This window comes from Rhagoletis pomonella, unplaced genomic scaffold (assembly GCF_013731165.1).
Source record: "Rhagoletis pomonella isolate Grant_MI unplaced genomic scaffold, Rhpom_1.0 Rhpom_scaffold_00007, whole genome shotgun sequence".
Taxonomy (NCBI): Eukaryota; Metazoa; Arthropoda; class Insecta; order Diptera; family Tephritidae; genus Rhagoletis; species Rhagoletis pomonella.
In genome coordinates, this window is record NW_023458561.1 from 66750799 (window position 1) to 66760539 (window position 9741).

The window sequence follows — 9741 nt, forward strand, 5'->3', positions numbered from 1 at the left end:
AGTTCCGATATTCTATAAGTCGATATCCTAGTCCCCCTTTCAGACTTTTATGAAAACCACGTTCACAACCAATTAAGGAAAAATTACAATTTTATCTTCGAAGCTCTCTTCAAAATGGAGATTCTTCTCTGAATACCCATTCGTACAAGTTCGTAGTCGTTATCAGTTATATGCAATTCTTCTGATGCAATATCTGTTAGCGGTGTGGTCATTAGCATTGTTATCAATATAGTTAAAGCTAGGTTTTTGTAGGCTTGGTAAACATACGTAGTTATCGATTTGTTTATCAAGTCAAAATGAATGCAACCTATGATCGTCAAGGATTTTAGCTCGAGCGGTGCTGGAGCAATGTGCTAAAAAGTTAAATAAATAAATTGTCATTCTATTGTTTACTTGGCAATACTGCATTACACAATGCGCAGCAGTCAGGGATAATTGCCACGTCAATTTGAACGGCGGTGAAAAGACAATAAGGCTGTTCAGGATATTATGAAAATGGTCTCCGATTTGCATTTGCAAATTTTATGCTTGCTACTATGGCAACCGTTTACATTTTATTGTTGTGAATTTACAAAAGCACCGAAATATGCAAATGCAAGATCGTATGCACAAGATCCTGAACAGCCCCAATGACTTCCCAGCCAGCAGAGAAACGTAAATTTTGCCGACAGTGTAGTCTCGTACAATTTTTTCCGTATCCAAAAACGTTCAAAAAAGTGAACAGAAAACGACTACAATTTTCATTCATTTTCGTATCCGGACACCGTTCGAAACGAATGAAAAGATGATGTTAATTGAAAACAATAATTCCATTTTATTTGTTCAATCTGAACAAGAAGGTGTCGAATTCTGTGAAGAGCAAAAGGAAAGCGTATTGAACGAAAAATTCAATAAAAAAAATTTCAGAAAAATTGCCAAGAGCGTATCCGTTTCAAAACAGTTTTCGGTTCTTGACTGTACATACATTTATGGCGCACACCTTAGTGGAAAAACAGATCGTCAAAGTATCCGGAAATGGAAATGGTAAACGAAGAACAATCCGCATTTCATCCACTTTTTTCGTTTCTCGGAATTATTTACGAATTTTTTGTTGCCTAAGTTGATATCTACCATTTTATTTACAACACAAAATGCATCGGTATGATCGCAAAAATAGTTGTACAGTTCTGCATCAAAAAGAAAAAAATGGCAGCAATATGTACCAAGTAATTAAATAATTTAATAAAAAAATATATATTGGCAGCGAAACGAAATAAGGGAACGGAACTAGAGCGGGGCGATGAAAAAAAAGCACGTTTGCTTCGAAGCCCTGCTTACTATATTTGAGCTGTTTATTATGAAAGTTCAATAAGTCATTTCCAACTCTTGTGCTTGAAAGGTTGGCTCTTTCGAACTAAATTCATCCTTCAAATCGTTCAACTATCACAAACTAATGACAAAACTTCTTACCTTTGGTTACTGATGTTGAAATAATAACCGTTCAGATACAGGTAAATTATCACTGAGGTGAAAAGCCATGAAATGATTTATGCCACTTTGAAAATAAACGACTGATTAACACATATGTATTTAGGTACCGATATATGGAAATTATTCCAATCGCTAATCGTACTTCTATAGTTAAAGTCGTTATTCCCCTACCGATTTAAGAAAAACTTTTATCGAAAATGCCATCATTATAGATATCTTTATCGGCATGTATCGTTATCGATAATGTTATCGTTTCAAACAATGATTTTTTTTTTACCGCGCAGCTAAAGACTTGTTTAGGGTTGTTGCGAATTGGCACAGAAATAACTACTGTGAAATCGCATTTAAACATACAAACACTTAAACGCCACTTCATACAGACAAACATTGTCTTTCATTGACTAACGTACACCAAACCATCGTGTACGCCAAAATATTTTGATAAGCCCAATGGTCGGTCCACTTTAGTCGCTTGTGCGTCATCTCAACCCATCTTAAGTTCATCCATATTATTTGCGAGATTCTCAGCCATTTGGTTTTAATTCCAAGGCGTTAATTATTCGCTGTTATTCACTTAACTTTCTGCCGGCTTCTGTTTTCCGTTGTTCTTCGCAATGTTTTTGTTATTTATTTTTAATTACTTTTGCGTGACATAGATTTACCACGGATTATCGCCACAAATAGTAGATCATAAAGCTGGGCAAATACTTCAGTTTATTGCTGGTATTACCTACCAGTATTTTGTCTTTTGCCGTGGCAGATGTTTTCACTGTTTGATGTCATTATACTTTTATCAATGTTTGAATGATTGTTTAACTATGTATGCCAATCTGTGTGTGTGTGTAAGTGTGGAAGTACGTATGTATAATAATAATATTTTGGTGCTACACTTTTTGCTAAGTGCTCCTCCAATTTGCGGTGGGCGTCTTGATGTTTCTACACAAAATAGAGGGGCCTACAGTTTTACGCCCCCTCCGAACGGCAAATGGATTTCTTCAAGGCAGAAATACTCCCGGCGGTTAGCCATTTACTGCCGAGGCGCGGCCGCAGTTTAGAAAGAGCTTTTTTCTTAAATTTTTTTGGAATTTTGCCTTGCCCGCGGATCTAAACTTGGTCCTATAGAGTGGTAGTGCGCACCTCTAGCCACTCGGCTACAGCGGCCGTGTCTGTATGTACATATGTATGCACGTGTGCGTGTGTTGTGCGTGTACCTAATTATTTAGAGTTGGCGCGCGAAAACTTTAGCAATTATCTTGTTGATTAGCGAATTACTGTGTGTTGACATTCGATGCTCGTTTTAGGTTAGTAAAAGTAATTTACGGAGTAGTTCATAAAATAATTTATGTTGGTCGTGCCTGTGGCTCTTGAATCACTAAATTAAGTGTTGAGTTGCTAGCCAGACAAAGCGACTATAAATATAATGCGTGTACGTTTGGAGCTCATTAGCATTGAATTTGTGGTAAATATTAACTTAGTTGGCGGTTTATTAGAATCATGGCTTCTTTTTTTCCATCTTCTTCAGCGGTTATGAAAATATATCGCTCATTTACTTCCATAGTGTCATAATCCAAAAAATCATAATCCAAAAAATACAAAAGTTTAAAGATTATTATTATTATTTCAATATATCAAAAATGAGATGCCAAATTAAAGAGATTAGCCTGTGTGTGTGTAGGTAATAACGTCTTATTTTTTTTAAGTTATAACTTTATTGTGGGTCCAGGGTGATTTAAAATTAGTGAAACCGAAACACGCGCGCCTTCTCTCCACTCAGCGAGTCTGGACGGATTAAATGAAATTTGGCAGACGGATCGCTTATATCTGAACTAATATTTGGAATATTTTTTTTCTGAAGAGGATTTCGAAGTGTTAAAAATGTTAAACTCAATTTTGGCGTCTTGCAGGTTTATTACTATTATAGTGTTAAACAAGAAAGAAGTTTACTTTTAGATGCCCGTGGGATCCATACACATCTTGTTTTTAAACTTTTTTATGCAGGTCGTGGCAGGAATGACAACTAAGTAATAAGTGGGAAAGAAACAATAAATCATTTCGGAATAAAAAAACGCAAAACTAATGTACACTATACCGCGTATCTGCGCAATTGGAGTAAAAACAAAAAATTATAACAAAAACCTGGTATTTGCTGTTTTTAGAGCGTAACAAAACGAAAATTTTTTAGGACGTCTGGGTTTGTTTTTCTTAAACAAAAACAAGCAAACGAAAAAAAGCATGTCAAAGTCACAAAATTTTTTCCACGTAGCAGTTTAAAGATACCGGATAGGGTCTGCTGGCATTCCTATTAACAATAACTGTTTATTAAAATTTTCTGATTTTAGTTGTTTTCCCACAATTCAACAATGCAGTTTTCATTTCCACAGTTTCTAAATATATACATAAGTAAATGGAATACTGTAGGGAATCGTCATTTCAGTAAAGCTCTAGATTGGATCACTGGGCCGGTATGAAATAATAATAAAAACCTGGAATTAAAGTCAAAATATTTATAGCAGAAAATGTGCTTTAAGTTATCCGGTTTTGAGTGAAACCACGTACAATAACTGCACGACATACTTTATGTTGCATAACGCCTTGAGGAGCACAGCATTCGGCTCATTTATCAGTTTAATGCCACACATTTGCGCCTTCCAATGGCTGTCATTTGTGACAAATTAAAAATGCACGCGCCGCTACTTATTCCAACATATGCACACTTGTCTATGTATGTATGTATAACTGCGGAGCAGACACATGCACTTGGATACATATATGTATGTATGTATGTACATCTGTAAGTGGAATTAATCCTCTACATGCGCTTGACAGATTCATAAGTTATTTTTTGAGCCTGAAAATGAAATAAAAACGCACTTAAACGTAAGATTGCAAAAAATACATACGAGTACGTATATCAGCGCTATCAAACACACATCCGTGAGCCTTAAAAATGTATATATATGTAGGTACATATGTAGCAAGCTGAGCGGGAAGCAGTGGCGTACGATTGTGGTGATCTCAAAAGCGGCTGTCTGTAGCAACAATTCTCGCAGCGGATGCCGCTGGTAGTTGCTGACCACAATGCAGACGAAACACGTAAACGCAATAAAGCAATAAATTGCCAAATTTAACGCACTATTGTACGCGGTAATTTGCTGCAACTGGGCGGAAACGCTCAAGGGAACAGAACGCCAAATCGAAATTGCATGGGCTGTGAGGGTTGATTACAGTGAAATACAAAAAAAAACAAGAAACATAAACACAGAATGCCTCGAGAATGAATATCAGCCTGCGTATGCAATTTTTGCGCATTAATGCACAGAACATACAATAAAAAGCGAATCATATCCCCAAGCGCGTATTGTTCAAGTGCGTGCATGTATGTACGTTTGTATTTGTGTATGCGCGCGTTTTTTTGTCCCCAGTGAATGGTTGCACAAAAATCACCACATTTGTCAACGTCATTTGATTGATGCAGCGAGGCATGCAAAGAGCCAGCCACTGTCCGTTCATCGGTTGCATACCCACTGCAATATGATTTGCATGCGTCCCCCATTTGCGCATACGTATGTACATATGTCCGTATGTGTGCATGTATGCTTGTAAGCAACGGTTTTGGTGCTGATGAATCTGCGATGATAATAATGATGATGGTGGCTGATGACACCGCTGATGAGCTGTATACAGATGAACATTTATGAAAACGGAAATGCGTGTGCCGCCCAAAGGCCAACAAGCTGTCTGTCAGCGTACATACACAAGCATGTAAATATAGGTATATGTAATTGCATGCGCAATTGCTAAGTGTGTTTTTTAGTTACTATTTTATCAACAGTGCTTAAACGTGTTTAAAATTTTCAGTATTCCACACAAATGTATTTATTTTACTTTACATACATATTTACAAGCATTTGACGCCAGGACGTATGCGTGATTTCTTTGAAATGCAATAAGTACAATGACAGTTGCTAACTGTGGTTAAAAAGGTTTCATATGTATCTATATGTAAATACTAATTATTCAGACTAATTGGTGAACGAGTTAATCGTTTAACTTTCAGTTTGGAAAACGGAGAATAAAACCTTCTACCAGGTATGTATGTAGTAAGCAAAAAAGCTCCTCTCCCTTCTTAAATTGTATTTTTCTTTACTTCTTAACCGACTTCACAAAAAAGAGAAAGGTTATCAATTCGTCGGAATATTTTTTTATATGTATTTTACCGCATAACTTTGGACCACTTCTTTTAAAGGAAAGGTGTTACCTCACAGGTGGTCCCATACTGGTTTGGTTTAAATCCGATTGGTTTTGTTTTTTTCTTAAAAATTACTTGTTTTAATGGGTCAAGATCAAATACTAATTCATTGGCAGAAGCCAGGATGTTAAGGTATCCGGGTTGACAGCTAGTCTGATGTCCGAAAAAGATGGGTTGTATGTTCCCACACTGCGACTATGTAAATAAACACACCACTTCCAGAAAATGTGAAGCCACAGCATGAGCAGCAGCAAAGCAGTGGTGAGTAACATACGCTTTCGGATAATGGATTGCAAAATTAATACAAATAGTTGATTAAAATACCCCTGACTAATTTAAAATTGTAATGCATATTGTAGGCACAACATATCTCAGAATGAGCAAGGTCACCCGGTAGCGGTGGGTAACTTAAGAAGTGATTTAATACACAACAATAATATCCATTTTCCAATAGGCTTAAACTGTAGTTAAAGCTTGGTGGAAATGAACTATTAGGTTATGGCTCATTACTTTTATTGTGTGCAGTTTCACATTTGGCATTGAAGTGAAAGCAAAAGTTATTAACACTCGTGTAGATTACACATTTGTATCGCATGCACTTGCAAAGCTCTACTTATTTTCTTCTTCTTTGACTTAACTCTTAATTCTCAGTGCTGACTCAACCAAACAATTCACTGGTCTACAAGATTGTGGATATTTATTTGCATATAACTGAGCTACTCAGTCACAATTGTTTTGAGAAGTGAGTCTGAGCGTGCGGCTGGTTAAAGGACGGCAACTGACTAACTCAACTTAGTACTGAGTTGCCTAACTTTATCACACGATCAATACTAACTGCAAACAAAGTCTCTGTTAAGGCGGCAATAAAGAAGATTGAATCTGCAAACCTATCAAGAGAAATGGATGGTCAATCTTCAGACCTAGGTCAGAGATATCACTACATAGAGAAGTCCACCAAGATTTTTCTGACCTAAGGAGTCGGCCTTTTTTCTATGTTAAATCAATGGCGAAACGTGGACACCGACTGGAAAAATTAAAAAAATTATGACGAGCCGACTATATGATAGGTCAGGTCGCGAAAATAGCTCGTAGTTAAGTTCTATAAAACTTGTTTGTTGACAAAACTAACGTCCAACGATGCACACAGAAATGACTACTAATAATAATAAAAAAACAAAACATTTTGAAGAACGTGAGTTGGCTGCTTTTATCGCAATTCTTGCGATGAAACCATCTCGAAGTATTTTCAGACTTTTTTCTCACGTTTGGAAAACGATCATCTGTACCGTATACTTCGTACAGTGGCAGTGGTAAAAACCACATTAATCAAAGAATAGAACTGCATAACAGGCTTTTCAGTTGAGCACCGATTTTCAGGCTTTCAACTTTTTGTTCAGCTATGAGTCCTATATGGACATGAGCGCTTACTGCACGTCCATAGCTGCTATGGGCGCTCGCCTACCAAATATCGTAAGAGATATATTGCTTGTTTAGACCATTCATCGCAAAAGAGACACGACATGAAGTAAAGTATAGATGTTAATACTCTTTATCTCATACCTAACTATGTGTAGCGGAAAATTTTTTTTTTTAACTCGCTAAACCTATTTTACATTATCAGTATTTTACATCTCTGCAAATTTCAACCGCCTTGACCAACATATGTAGATAGCGATATTGCCATTTGGGAATTTAATTATCATTTGACGCAGTTACAAGACCCATAAGTGCCGTTAGCCAATTAAATTAAAAAACTTTGTTATTTTTTGCCTAAAATGCGGTCAAAATTGCTTGTAATTTACTATCGTACATTCTAATAAAGATGTAAGGATATGTTTAAGTACAATCTATATGCTGTTGTTACGCTTGGGAAGGCAATGAAAATAACCTTTTAATTTTAGCCAAACCCACATACGTAATCACAAAAGCATCGTTTTGAGTACTGCCGCGCTATTATGCTCATTAAATCCCTTAGCTCGGCCTTTAGCGAAAGGAAGGATTTTACAGCATGCGGCAAGCAAAACTTAGCAAATATATATGTAAGTATGTATTCATGTACAACCGTTAGTATCATAGCTGTCACCAACTCGCCAGCACACCACTTAACATTATCCTAATGCCATAATGCCGCATTAAATGATAACATCAGCACTAATGCTTATCTAAATTCTTGTTAATGAAATCTTTTTTTTTTCTCATTCTCTCTTTCGCCTTATTTTACAGTTGTGCGCTTGAGGCCTGCTGTATTTTCGTGGAGTGTAAAAGCTTAACGCCCCTTGTATGTATTTACCTGAAGTTCTTTGGTGTTTTTTTCTGAGCAGCGCTAAGCTTTAAAGTGAGTGATTTCAAATGTAAAGGGCAGAGTCACGTGTATGCTCCTTAATCACATATGAAAAGATACCAAAATAAACAGGGTTGGCCTATAAGTATTACAAATAATATCTAGGTTTTAAAAATGAAGCTTACGTTACTTACGATGTATAGAGAAGCTTACGAAAACATAGCAAGACTTAAAATTTATGTTACGTTCCGAAAACTGACGTCTACATATCAGTGTCACAAATATGTGCATAGGTATCTTCATGATGGGGGATCGATCAAAGCCACTCCCTACTTTGGGGAAGCTCTAGCGTCAGAGCTTGGATTGGCAAAGCTAATTTAAACCCATACGTCTACAAAGAACTAGGCTCAACGTGGCAATGCTTTTGGGTTGGCTCTTTTCGAAGAAGGACTATTAGAATCCAACCTAGAAATATTACTGCAGCAGCTACAGGGATAAAATTTAATTCATATTTATTTCACAGAAAACATTTTTTAATATTTTGTTTATAAAACTGTATTTCCATAAGTAAATTATATAAATAAACCTAAAAATAAGGCAGCTAGCAATTGAGGTCTTTGGCTTAACGCACAATTTGAGCGTGATATTAAGGTGCTCACGCTGCCCTATGCACATCTCTAAACATTAATGTGTTCGCTTATAAAAATGTACATACATACATATGTATGTATATGAGGATCACAAATAAGCCATAAATTTGCATTCCAACAATTGGTAATTTTCTAAAGTTAAATCTTTGCCTGCCGCACTTTCTCCCACATTTGCGACTTCCAGTTGGTTGAACGGCTGCCCACAAACATGCCACGCACATTCACACAAGTACTACGATATACATACATATGTAGCTACATACAACCGTAAAATACCTCCTTTTTTCTTCTTCATTACACAAAATTTTCAGTTTGTTGCAGTCGAAACCAAATTTCAACTCACTTTCCCTTCTTTCGCTTCCGCTACAGCTCCCTCTATCTTTGGCTCCCCTTAGCTCGGCCCAGAGTATTGTCATTTTGTGTGCACCGGAAACAACAATGCTTGGTGGCATTAGCGTTGGCCAGTGCCGGTGGTTTTGCTATTGTAAATACCCTTGCCTTTGCTACCTTTGGTTGGAGGTTAAGTTGGTGTTGTTGTTGTAATACCTCTTGTTCGGTCACAATGGCAGCATAGCGTTAAAAACATGCGTTAACAGCCGAACAGTGCGGCGATGCGTGCAGAAAATTCTTGCGTGAAAACAGTAGGCTGAGGGCGATTTTTTTTTTTTCGAACAATGAGTGTGCCCCGATCGATTCTCAAAATTTATAGCTTGAACAGAAGTAATTTATATTAATGGCATAATCTATAAGTCCGGTAATTTACCTTTTCAAAAGGAATGCGAATATGTATTTGGCTAATTACTATTACTTAGTGACTGGTAACTATTGATTAATGACAAACGACTAGTGATTTAAAAATAATGACTAAAATCAGTCATTTATAGTCGACCGTTGAAATGCTGACATTATCAAAAAAATTTAATTTTTTTCCAACAGAACAACCATGATATTGTTTTGAAAAAGGACAACTTACTGAGCATTTTCGCTAAATACCGCCGTAGTTCAGCGCGTCTGAGATTTTTGAAGTTGAGCTCAAAGATTAAAGAGTTATACGAGTCTACTTCACACAGGCACAAAATTTCTAACAGAAA